At 27.2% G+C, this 14185-nt stretch overlaps 1 protein-coding gene across 1 annotated transcript in view; it reads left to right on the top strand.

Annotated features, from left to right (window-relative positions):
• Positions 1 to 14185, top strand: part of LOC100199711 (26S proteasome non-ATPase regulatory subunit 6) — a 111579-nt gene that overhangs the window by 36018 nt on the left and 61376 nt on the right. The window contains exon 2 of the mRNA XM_065818345.1: positions 12494 to 12653. The gene's annotated coding sequence lies outside the window, so the exon portion shown is untranslated. The remainder of the gene's footprint in view (positions 1 to 12493; positions 12654 to 14185) is intronic.

The following is a 14185-nucleotide window of genomic DNA, read 5'->3' as shown; positions in this document are numbered from 1 at the left end:
AGTAACAATAAACACCGCAACTCTTATAGATAATATTATAACTACTGATATTTTCAATAACAATATACAAATAGGTATTATAAAAACTGACATATCAGATATCATTTTCCTATATTCCTAAAACTTAATAAAACAAATCCAAAAAAAAACATTAATACCAAAAAAGTAATACAAAAACGCATTTATAATGAGACTTTTTTTCTGTTTATGAAGTTAATTCCGCAATAGTAGGAAAAAACAATAAAAACTAAGAATACCAATACACCTTCAATTACTAAAGATTTTTAAAAATTATCCAGAATAAAACAAAATTTATATATAAATTTTTTAAAAACAAAAACAGCTTTAAGAGAAAAAAATTATAAGAACTACAAAAACCTATTTGAAAAAATTCGCAAAAACCTGAAGAAAAATTATTACTCCCAATTATTCAATATATTTAAAAACGACACAAAGCGCACGTGGCAAATAATGAAAGAAATTATTGGCAAAAAAAAAATTATGCTCTATATGCCACAAATGGATAGAGTCGATAACAAAAGTTTATATGAATCAAAAACTATAGCTCAAGAATTTAACAAATGTTTCACTAATATAGGACAAACACTATCTGAAAAATTCCCTAAGACCAAGTCTTTGTTTACTGATTATCTAGAACCCCTGCATAATTGCATTTGTTCAGACGAGTTATCTTCCGATTTAATGTTTGATGAGTTTGAAAGAGCCTTCAAATCTGTTTAAAAAAATAAAACAATTGGAGCTTTGAACAACTTAAAGTTGTTCTTTTTAAAATCTTTAGGGCTTCTATCCATCAAGGAGTATTCCCAGAACAATTAAAAATTGCAAAAATTATTCCTATTTTAAAGAAGGCAAATCTGAAATCATAAATTATCGCCCCATCTCTGTTCTCTCCACATTTTTGAAAATTCTAGAGAAAATTATGTTCAACAGAATATACAAATATTTTCATGATAATAATCTACTTTACATCAATAAATTTGGTTTCAAGAAAGATAACTCAACTGAACATGCAATTATCCAATTTGTTCTTGAAATCTCAAAATCATACGAAAAATCACAATATACACTAGGAATTTTTAATGACCTAACAAATGTTTTTGATACGGTCGATCACCATATTTTGATTTATAAACTCAAATACTACGGAATAAAAAATGAAATTTAAAATGCTTTAAAAGTTATCTATCTAACCAAAAACAATTTGTATCATTTAACAATGATTATCAACCCACTTTTCTTAATATAACTTGTGAAGTCCCACAAGGTTCAACTCTTTGACCTCTCCTTTTTTCAATTTATATAAATGACTTAAATAAAGCTACAAAACTAACAAGTATTATGTATGCAGATAATACAAACTTATTCCTTTCAAACTATGATATCGCTGAACTTTTTAAAGCAGTAAACGAAGAACTCAGGCATAAATCTAATTGGTTCAAGTGTAACAAGTTAACCTTGAATACTAATAAAACAAAATGGGTTTTATTTCATTCGATTACAAAAAAGCGATTTCTTTCATCAAAATTACCTCAAATATTTATCGATCAAAAGGAAATAAAAAGAGATTTTGTAACAAAATTTTTAGGCGTTTATCTTGATGAAAACATTACTTGGAATCACCATATTGAATATATAAGTACAAAAATTTCTAAAAACATGGGGATCCTATATAAATCACGAATCTATCTCAATAAGAAAGTCTTAATCCAACTTTATTACTTATTTATACATAGTTATTATCACTTGGGGAAGTACAGAAAAAACGTCTTTATCTCCGTCAGAAACGCGCGTTCCGTATAATCAATTTTGCAAATCGCTTCTCCCATTCAAAGCATTATTTTATTGAAATTTTATTGAAACCTCATTCTTTTATTAGATAATATATTGAGTTATTATTAGTAGTAAAAGTTGAAAATATAATTTTTTTTATTGTTCTTATACTTTTTACTTTTTAATTTATTTGTTGGTTTACTCTAGTATAAAATTCTGATGAGAAGATTCTCTTGATCATTCTTCAGACACAGATTATTTATCTTGCAGTTTTCTAAAAGTTTATTTTTTTTTATCTTGTCTTTGTTAAATACTTATTTAAGGTTCTGACGACAAGATCTTTGGATCTTCTTTCAGATACCTAGTTTATATTTGTTATATTTTCTATCATTGCAAGTTTATATTATTATTTTTATTATTAGTTATTTTAAACTGCACAACGATTAACAAATGTAAACCAAAAAAAAATGATAAAATTATGTGAAGCTATATTTAATATTATAAACGTATTTTATAACAATATTATAACGGAAATATATTACCAACGGAGAGAATTTTAAACTTATTGTATACGTTATATGTTGTCGTTTTTTCAATACAGAAATAATTTATAAAAATACACGGATTTATAGTCTCAGTTCCGTTCCGTAAATTATCACAAAATCATTTAGTAATATATATATTTCAAGCTATAGTTAGTGATAAAATTGGCAAGGAAAGATATGTAGCGATAGAATACTTTTATATCAAAGTAATTTCAATATGTCATATATTGCTTCTCAAATAACAAATGTTCAAAACAACCAAGCAGAAGATTAATGGATGCTTACGCTTGACGACTTTAAAATGTTCTATCGCCTTGAAGTTGTTTTTATATTTGAGGAAAAAATCTGTCAGTAAGTTTGCTGATGTAAAATAAAAAATTGAACATTTTAATGATAATTAGGTTTTGAAATTTAAAAAAATAGATTTTGTTATAATTAGATTTTAAATTAGATAATTAGGTTTTAAATTTTAAAAAAATAGATTTTATTATACTATGAAATTATTGAATAACTATTTTACTTACAAAAAAGGCTTTAGACAAGCGCATAGACTTTCAGAGCGTGCATAACGTGCACAGTGGGGTATTTCACTTGAAAAGTTGAACAAAATTATTTTATGTTTATTATCGATGAGATATGTAGTAAAAAGAAGTTTCGGGTCATTAAATTGTATTAAAAATTTATCTGGTCCTGATCTATCTGAAGACTTATATGGCTTTGCATTATCTTGCGTCGCGTTTTGCGCAAATTTTTCCTTTGGGGCTTCCAATTTTTAACTGGCCGGGGCCTCTCCAAACCTCTGAAAGGCCCTGTATGTATATATATATATATATATATATATAGTAGTGTAAGCCATCTATTAAATGCTTTTAGTAAAAAATCTATTAAGTCGCTTTATTAACCAGAAAAGTTTCCAAAACATTTTAACTACTTTTCATCGTAGTGAAAACATTTTAACTACAATAAAATGATTTCACTTTTTTGTTGTTGATGAACTATAAAAATATACTCAGTATAATTTTATATTTGTTTTTACAAACTTTTTTTTTTTGTTTTTACAAACGAAAGTGTTCTTAATGCACTTTCTTATCCCATTTGTTTAGCTTGCAGCTTGTATTTTTGCATCCAATAACACCATGAGTGTAAGCCATAAAATAGTTTATTTAAATAATAGCTTAACAATTATTTGCTCAAAATATTTAATTTTCTAAACGATTTTGAGATAATTTACGAAACGGAACTGAAACTATAAATCCGTGTATTAAAAATATTTATTATTTTGTAATAAAAATAATAATAATTCATCATAATGGTTGAAATATATAATTTTAAGTACATTTGTACTATATGTATTATTTCTACTATATACAACGTTTTGCCAAGGTAAAATACAACATTAAATCAACGTTGTATTCTATGTATCTCGACATAGAATACAACGTTGCACAGTGGGGTATTTCACTTGAAAAGTTGAACAAAATTATTTTATGTTTATTATCGATGAGATATGTAGTAAAAAGAAGTTTCGGGTCATTAAATTGTATTAAAAACAATTGGTCACACATGAAATGTAAAAAGTTTATACATTAAAACAAAAAATACATATTTTTATACATCTTACATACTTTACAAATATCTACAACTTTAAAACTATTTAACATAATAACAAATAACTATATTTATAATACTAAAAAGGATAATCACACTTGAAAGATTCATCTAAATCTATACTGGGTTTCTTAATCACTGAACTTAATCCTTCCCAGTATACACACAAACGTCTACTAAACGTCAAAACAACGTTTCAACAAAACGTTCAGATTTGGTCAATTATCCGTCTAGAATGAAATCCAGATTAACGTTTAGAACAAACGTCCATAAAACGTCTATATTCAAACGTATTTTAGACGTCTGTTATAGGATTATTATACGTATATAAAGCGTATAGATTTTGTTTAGTTTGCGTTTAAATCTAGTCTAGTTAACGTATATAAAGCGTTTAGATTTAGTCTAAGTAAACGTACATTAAACTTGTCTATTAGTTTCTTTAATTTTGTTGACGTAAATTTAATTTATTTAAGTTTTAAAACTAATATAAGTTAAAATTACGTTATAAATTTTTAACTTTATATAAGTAATAAGAGCTATATAAGGTCGTGAAATTTATAAATAGGATATAGTTATAAAAGTAATGAAATTTATAAATAAGATATAGTTATAAAAGACCTGGTCTTATTTTTTATATTTTTTATAACTATTATAATATGTTTATAAACTTTTATACTATACTACGTATACTATACTTTTATTTTATAAAACTAATTATAAAGTTATAAACATATATAAAACATTTTCATATAGTGGGGATTTAGAGAAAAAATGTTTGTGCACTATACTTGTTTATGTTTAGATAATTTAAAAAAATAAAATGACCATGCTTTTGGTAGTGGAAATATTATATTAATAATTTTCTATCAAATATTTTTTAAATTTAATCTCATTAGCAGAAAATAAAAGTTTACATTAAGATTAAGTATAAATATTTTGGATCACTGGTTTATGCATTATCAAAAATCTTCCTAGAATACCGTCTACCTTTGTTTATCTTGCACCTGTTTGTGCAACATCATCTTCTGCAATCGAATCCTGATCGTCTGATTTTGTAACCTGATTTTTAACCGCAAAAAACTTGGGTAAAATAGTTAGCATTTTAAATGTACATTCATAAATCAAAATTGGAATTACACTAAACAACTTTACATATAGAGGATTTTCTGAATGGAAGTTTTGGAAATAATCTGTACCATCCATGTTTATTTTTGACATTAAAAATTTCGTAACGTTGCGCCATATTATATGCAGTGGATTTTACCAGCTCTGTTCTACCAACTTTCTTTAGCAAATGTAACTAAATTAGGCTAAATAGAGTAGATTTTAAATCTATGAATGTTTACGTTTAATTAAGGTCGATTAAAAGTTTATAATATTGAATAATGTAAGTCGATATTCTAAACGTTAGATCGACGTTTAGTAAACGTATATACAAAAAGTTTGAATTATACATTTCAAATTAAGCGTCGATTTTTAGTCAATAATAGGTAGCTAAACGTTTTATCAATTTTTCGACCAATTTCGACTAAATATTGACCAATTCTGAACCAATCTGTGTTTACTGGGAAGAGAAAATTTGATAGTGGTGCAAGTAAAAGGCGGCGGAGAAAAGAAAATGCCGAAGAAGCATGCACAAACTCAAAGAAAATATATTCGTTTTTAAAAAAATCACAAAACACAGTTCAAATTGAACAACCAAACCAAACTCAAAGTGTGAGTGACAATAGTAACATTGAAAATATAGTTGTTCCAATTGCAGAAGACCCAATTTTAGACCAACAACCAGCAGGAAATTTAAATATTATAAAGCAGGAAGGGGTGAAAACGAAATCTCATTACAGGAAAATGCAGGTGAAAATAAAATTCGAGATATGGAAACAGAGATAACTGATCCGATTCATCAAGGTAATCCGTTCAATTTTATTGACATTGGGATTATCAATAAGAACAATTCTTGTCAAGTGAACTCTTTTCTTAAGATTACTTGCTTTGAAATTCCAAATAATATCGTTAAAGGCTCTAATCATCATGCATTTCCTTATCGTTTCTTAAACAAAACTCTTACAAATGGAGAAACATGCAAAAGAGACTGGTTGTGCTGGAGTGTTGAAAAACAATCTTTGTATTGTGCACCATGTTTCCTTTTGAACAAAAATGCTGCAAATGTATCACTTTTATCTAGTTCTGCCGGATGGGGCATCAGTAGAGGTTGGAGAAGATTGAAAGATCGTATTCCGTCGCACGAAAGTTCAATTCACAATAAAGAAAACTATGTTGTATGGAAATCTGCTAGTAGAGCAGCATTATGTGAAACTTTAGTGGATAATTTACTTTTATCAGAACTCAAGACTGAAAATTGGAAAAAATTATTCCATCATATTCTAGATGTTATTATTTTTCTTTCTGAACGTGGATTAGCACTTTTTGGTTCTAACCAACAAATAGGTGATCGAGCAAATGGAAACTTTTTAGGAATTATTGAGCTTCTTCGCAAATATGACCCACTTTTAGCTGAGCATGTTAAACATGTTCGAGAATCACAACAGTGTAAGCAGCGAATGCAAGCTCATAATCTTTCAACACGAATTCAGAAAGAATTTATTGATATTTGTGGTTCACAAATTCAAACAGCAATCCTCCACGAAATTGTGGAAGCAAAATATTTTTCAATAATAGTTGATGCTACTCCAGATTGCTCGTACAAGGAGCAAACAACTCTGGTTATTCGTTATGTTAAAATTTTAGATAATTCAAACTTTTCAGTTGAAGAAAGATTTATTTTATTTGACAATTTATCAAAAAAAACTGGATTGAAGCTGGATTTCGAAGCCTGCATTGGTCAAGCTTACGACAACGGTGCTAGTATGGCTGGAAAGTATAACGGGGTGCAAGCGGTTTTGATACAACAAAATCCAAACTGTATGTTTTCTAGCTCCGGAAATCACTCATTAAATTTAGTTGGTGTCGATTGCACTGAATCATGCAAAGAAGCAGTAACGTATTTTGGAACAATTCAGCAAATAAACAATTTATTCAGTAGCAGTCCTCAAAGGTGCGAAATTTTAAAACAACATCTTCCTGTTTTGTTGCATGGAATGTCCAAAACAAGATGGTCAGCACGGATTGATGATGTTAAACCAGTTGCACAACATTTGAACTCAGTAAGAAGTGCTTTAAATGAACTTGGGGTGCTACATTTAACAGCCCAGGCTAAAATGGAACTCAATGCTATTCAAAAGTATATTTCCAAATTTGATTGCATTTTGATGTCGTCTATCTGGATGAAGCTACTCATAATGATTCATCAGACAAATCTAATCATCGAGGCACGCCAAGCCACTCTTGATATTGAAAAGGATAACATTGAAAATCTATGTAACGACATTCAAAGGTTTCCGTGAACAGTTTGATAAGATTTTAAATGAGTCAAAATTTGTTGCAAGAAATATTGGTGTTTCATGTAAGTTTTTAGCTAATCGTCATTTTCCAAGTCAAGATGATGCTGAGTTGTATTTCAAAATCAATGTTTATTTTGTCATCATTGACTTAATTCAACCTGGCCTCACGCGACGATTTCAGTCGTTACAAGAAATTTGTAAACTTTTTGGATTTCTCTGGCAGTTTAAAAATTTGAATGACGAAGATCTTGTATTGGCTGCTCAACATTTTCAGCACAAATATGACAAAGAAATCTCACAAGAACTTGAAAATGAGGTTTTATTTCTTAAAAGAATCTATGGTGCTAATTTTAAACTAGTCGGCACACCAAAAAAATTGCTGGAAGAAATACTTGGACTTGGTCTTTCTGGTGTCTTTACAAACATTACAATTTCATTACGAATTTTTATCAGCTTGCGTGCATCGACGGCTTCGGGCGAACGCACATTTAATGTTTTAAAGCAGATAAAAAATTATCATCGTTCAACTATGGGGCAGGAAAGGTTGAATGGACTTGCTAAGTTGAATATAAATTGCGATATTGCACGAAAACTAGATTTTTCAAATAAAATTGCTGCATTTTCAGAACAAAAACCAAGAAAAGCGTTTGTAAAAATTAATTAAAACTAATTCATTCTGTTTTAGTTACTTTTAGTGAATTTCTTTAGATTTCATTTTCAAAATGTGACATTAATTTAACTATTCATTTATAGTGATTTGCAAATAATTACATATCGAAAAAAACAAAATAATAAAAACCAATGAATAATTATTCATGCATGAATCATTCATTTGTGAAATCTGAATTGTAACATTCGCAATAAAGTAACAGTGTAACATTCCACTCATACGTCGTACCTTCTTGATTCCCAGGCCTCCCCAAAAATGCTTTTTTAGAAGACAAGCGCGTCTCTTGCCTAGTTGGCTTGATAAAACGTACAAAAAGCGCCTCATCTGTGTGTGACGGTCTGTCTAATTTATTACATTTAGTCTTAAAGTTAGACATTTATCTGGTCCTGATCTATCTGAAGACTTATATGGCTTTGCATTATCTTGCGTCGCGTTTTGCGCAAATTTTTCCTTTGGGGCTTCCAATTTTTAACTGGCCGGGGCCTCTCCAAACCTCTGAAAGGCCCTGTATGTATATATATATATATATATATATATATATATATATATATATATATATATATATATATATATATATATATATATATATATATATATATATATATATATATATATATATATATATATATATATATATATAAAGTGTAAGCCATCTATTAAATGCTTTTAGTAAAAAATCTATTAAGTCGCTTTATTAACCAGAAAAGTTTCCAAAACATTTTAACTACTTTTCATCGTAGTGAAAACATTTTAACTACAATAAAATGATTTCACTTTTTTGTTGTTGATGAACTATAAAAATATACTCAGTATAATTTTATATTTGTTTTTACAAACTTTAGGGCAAAAGTTCAATAAAACATTTCAAATTTTTTTGGGGTTTAAAAATGGATTTTTTGGCTTCGAAAAATATATATATTCGTTAAAAATGAATCAAATTTATTTTTTAAATTACAGTCTTTACATTTCTAACAACAATGTAATTTGTAGATCATGTATTTTAAACACAATATCTTCTCAAATAGACGATTACAAAATGCAAATAATACTGCAAATGCGTGGGAGAGACAGACTCTATTACATACAATCAAAGTGTTTTTGTCCACCACAATAGTTTAAATAACTCAAAAATATAAATCCATAAGTAAGCCTGAATAATATGTCAAGTGACTTAATGCTTTAGTGCTATGAAATCAGAGCTTTAAAATTTATACAATAGTTGTGGTAAGTGGTCAATTATTGTTAAAAGAAAAAAAATTTCCCCAATCAAATTAGGAAATTGAAAAAAATATGCGACCTTAAAAATTATATTCTTTTGTCCATTTATAAATGTGGTTATGTTAAATAAAGTTATAGAAATGAGAAAGATGAGAATAAATTAACTTTTCAATTTTAAGTTTTGTCTGGAGTTTATTTTATGAAATTAATAAATGTAACCATTATATAGTTATGGCCATTTTATCAATCGTTTACCTTAAACATGTAAATGTGTGTTTGTGTGTGTGTATTTATATAATGTATATATATATATATATATATATATATATATATATATATATATATATATATATATATATATATATATATATATATATATGATATAATATATATATATACATGATATAATATATATATATATATATATATATATATATATATATATATATATATATATATATATGTAATTATTTTTAAAAATAACACAATGCTTTTTATTCTTGACATGTTTCGTAAAATTTATTTACATTTTTAAAAGATTATTTTACAATAATAAAAAACTCTGAAATACATATTAAAAAATAGAAGTCTTTACAGAGAAATATTAACGGACAAAAAATTATACATAATAAACCAATATATTCATTACAAAATAACTCGGTAAATAACCCATTAAAATAACCAACTGTCAAAAAAATATATATACATATATATATATATATATATATATATATATATATATATATATATATATATATATATATATATATATATATTTATATATATATATATATATATATAAATAAACTGACAGTAAAATTAAATAGATAAGTTTATTGTATAATGTAAAGCTTGTTCATTAAGTGAGGGACTTTCCCATTTAATGTGGAGGGCTTCTTTTAGGATGTGAGGATACTCATATACTTTTAGGATACGTTTTTTGTGACAAACTGAAGTCAAAAACGAATTGGATTTTTTAATAAGTACATCTAAAAAAGCAATCTGGTTATCTTGTTCTTTTTTCATAGTAAATTTCAGATTTTTATGTTGTTATTACGATCAAACAGATGGTGTTGCTATGGGTTCTCCTTTAGCGCCCATCTTAGCTAACATTTTCGTCGGATATCATGAACAAACATAGGTCAATAACTGCTCTTTTACAGCACCATTTTTTTATAAACGGTATGTGGATGACATAATTGCTATTTTTAATTCTGAATACTTTGCGCAGACCTGTAACAAATGTTGACACTTTTTACCGGTTGCAACCAATCAATCAATGAAATCCAGGTTTTTTTAACAATGGTTCTTCTGATGAAGATTGAACTCTGATTTTTTTTATGTATGCTTAAACAATTAATAATAATCAACAGTGTATTTTGATTACCTGGCTGAGAAAGAAGGAGGGGGGAAGGCCTTTCTAATAATGAATCATTTTTAGAAATAACCATTAAGGATTGGAATTTTTCTGGTTAAACACGTTTCTGTTTTCTTGCTAATAATGATGAAATCTTGAAGTCATAAAAAATTAAAAATAGATAAGATTTTTAAAAAATAAAAATCCAATTCGTTTTTGACTTCAGTTTGTCACAAAAAAACGAAGCTCAAGAATTTTTCAAACACCTCAATAAACAACATAAAAATCTGAAATTTACTATGAAAAAAGAACAAGATAACCAGATTGCTTTTTTAGATGTACTTATTAAAAAATCCAATTCGTTTTCGACTTCAGTTTATCACAAAAAAACGTATACAGGTCTTTTACAAAAAATTTTTAGTTTTATTCCCTCTTGCTACAAATTTGGACTTGTTCGGTGTTTGATTGATCGTACATTTAAAATTAATAATTCTTGGCTTGGTTTTGATAAAGATATTAAGAATCTATCATTAGTTTTAGAAAATAATAAATTTCCACAAAAAGTTATTGACTATGAAATTAAATCGTTTATTGATAAGAAAATGAACCCATCTGTGTCTAACATTGTTAATAGCTTAAATATAAGATACTTTAGGCTTTCATACATTGGAATGTACTCTAATTACACTAAAAGGAAAATTTCAAAAATTGTTCATAAATATTGCAAGGATGTTCTAATAAAATTAATTTTCACTACTAATAAAATACAAGATTGTTTTTGCTTAAAAGAGTCACTTCCTACACTGCTTAAATCTCATGTTGTCTATAAATTTTCTTGCGCTGGCTGTAATGCCAGTTATATTGGAGAAACCTCCAGACACTTCGCAACTAGAATAAATGAGCACCTTAAAAGTGATAAACAATCTCATATATTTAAACACTTAAATTTATCTCTTAATTGCAAAAATTTGGCTAACTGTGATTCTTTTGAGATTTTGGATAATGCCCCAAGCAAACACAAATTAAAGATGTATATATATATATATATATATATGTATATATATTTTTTTGACAGTTGGTTATTTTAATGGGTTATTTACCGAGTTATTTTGTAATAAATATATTGGTTTATTATGTATAATTTTTTGTCCGTTAATATTTCTCTGTAAAGAGAAATTTTTTAATATATATTTCAGAGTTTTTTATTATTGTAAAATAATCTTTTGAAAATGTAAATAAATTTTACGAAACATGTCAAGAATAAAAAGCATCGAGTCATTTTTAAAAATAATTACATATATATATATATATATATATATATATATATATATATATATATATATATATATATATATATATATATATATATATATATATATACATATATATATATATATACATATATATGTAAATTATGTTAGTGTATTTTACAAATAGAGTGCTCAATGTTCTTAAAGAACAGAGCAATAATTAATTAGTAAAAAACACTTATCTAACTTTTATCTTCGACTTGAAGTTTCACCATTGCTGGATCATCAGGAAGAGTTCTTCATGATGATCCAGCAATGGTGGATTGAATGGTGGAATGATGAATTCCTTTCAAGTGTCAATCAGGAAGGACTCTTCCTGATGATCCAGCAATGGTGAAACTTCAAGTCGAAGATAAAAGTTAGATAAGTGTTTTTTACTATATACATATATACATATATATGTGTGTGTGTATAATGACATACTTGTGGCGCTGAAGACTCTACAAGTATGTCATAGAGTATTATAATAATTTTTTTCCAGCTTAGAAAAAAGTTAAACTTGTTTAGTTGGACTTTCCTATATCAATTATAAAACTTTCCTATATCAATAATAAGGATAAAAAATCATGTTTTTTTTTGTTTGTTTATTTTAGGATTACAAGGATGACATCCTTTTAATGGTTATTGTGTATTATTTAAACCCTCGCTCAACTTCGGCTGTTAATGTTTCAAGACAAATTGAAACTGAAACCAAAATTAGCTTATTATCATCTGCAGACTACAGTGACCCTCCAAATTGGCCTACTCATTTTAGTGACAATTTTCGGCAATTTCTTATACAAAATAAACAATTTTTGGCAATTTGTAATACAAAATAGATCGCAACATATTGAAAAATATAACTTTCTACGAGAAAGAGATAAACAAAAAGAAAATTTTCATCACTTCAGCGAACGCGGAGAAGAAGTCTCTGGTTCTTGGATTATATATTCAGTTTCAAAAAATGTAGTTTTTTGTTCATGTTGTAAATTATTTGCTAAAAGCAAAAGTAGTTTGCCGGCTTTAGAAGGTTTAGATTTAAACAATTGGAAGAATATTGGAGCACTTCTTTCTTCTCATGAAAAATCTCGTTAATTTCATCTCATTAATTTTCTCGTTAACATCTCGTTAATTTTCAAAAGTGGAAAGAACTTGATATACGTTTATCTACAGAAAAAACCATCGATCATATTAACCAACAAAAAATTAAAGAAAAAGAACAATATTGGTGACAAATTTTAGAAAGATTAATTGCCTTAGTGAGAGTACGGACTACGCAAAAATTGGCATTTCGTGGAACAAATGAAAAGCTTTACAATTACGCCAATGGTAATTTTTTTAAATTTGTTGAGTATCTCGCTTTATTTGACCCGTTTATGAATAAACATGTACAAAAAATTAAAAATCAAGTACTTAAAACTGCTCATTATCTTGGAAAAGAAATTCAAAACGAATTAATACAAATATCAGCAAATGCTATAAAAGATAATATCTTGACTAGAGTAAAATTTGCTAAATATTATTCTATAGTTTTAGACTGCACCCCAGATAATAGCCATTCATTACAAATGAAAATAATAATTTGATTTGTTGATTTAGAACCACCAACACCACATGATAGTGATTTAGTTAAAATTAAAGAACATTTCTTAGGATTCATACTTGTCGAAAAATCTGCAGGTGCTTTTTTGAAGAAAAAAATTTAATTTACCAATCAAAAATCTCCGTGGACAAGGATGCGAGAACGAGAGCAACATGAAAGGTAAGGAGAATGGGGTAAAAAGAAAAATTTTGGATATAAATTCTTGGGCGTTTTTCATTCCATGCAGTGCACATTCACTAAATTTAGTTGTGAATGATGCATACAAGTGAAGCTTAGATGCAGGAAGTTTTTCGGTGTGATGCAACAGATTTATAATTATTTTTCGGGATCACCTTCTCGTTGGCAAGTTTTTCGTAGCTATTTCCCATATTTTACTGTCAAGTCATTAAGTGATACAAGATGGGAAAGCCACATTAATGCTTTAAAACCGTACGATCTCGGAAAAAATTACAATGCTTTAATGCAAATATTTGATGATCCAAGATTACAAACTACATCAGTAGGAAATTCTTCCCGAATTGAGGCTAAAGGGCTCGCAGATTCTATTTGCAAATTCAAGTTCGTGGTAGCCCTTGTTTCATGGTTTCATTTAATAAAATTTCTAATAAAATATTACAAAATAAAAACGTTGATTTTAATGTAGCTACGCAACAATTAAATATTACTAAAAGCAAACTTTTAAAAATGAGAAATGATGAAGTCT

Source organism: Hydra vulgaris, chromosome 14 (genome assembly GCF_038396675.1).
Source record: "Hydra vulgaris chromosome 14, alternate assembly HydraT2T_AEP".
NCBI lineage: Eukaryota > Metazoa > Cnidaria > Hydrozoa > Anthoathecata > Hydridae > Hydra > Hydra vulgaris.
Note: the sequence above shows the minus strand (reverse complement) of the source record. Positions and strands in the feature narration are given on the sequence as shown.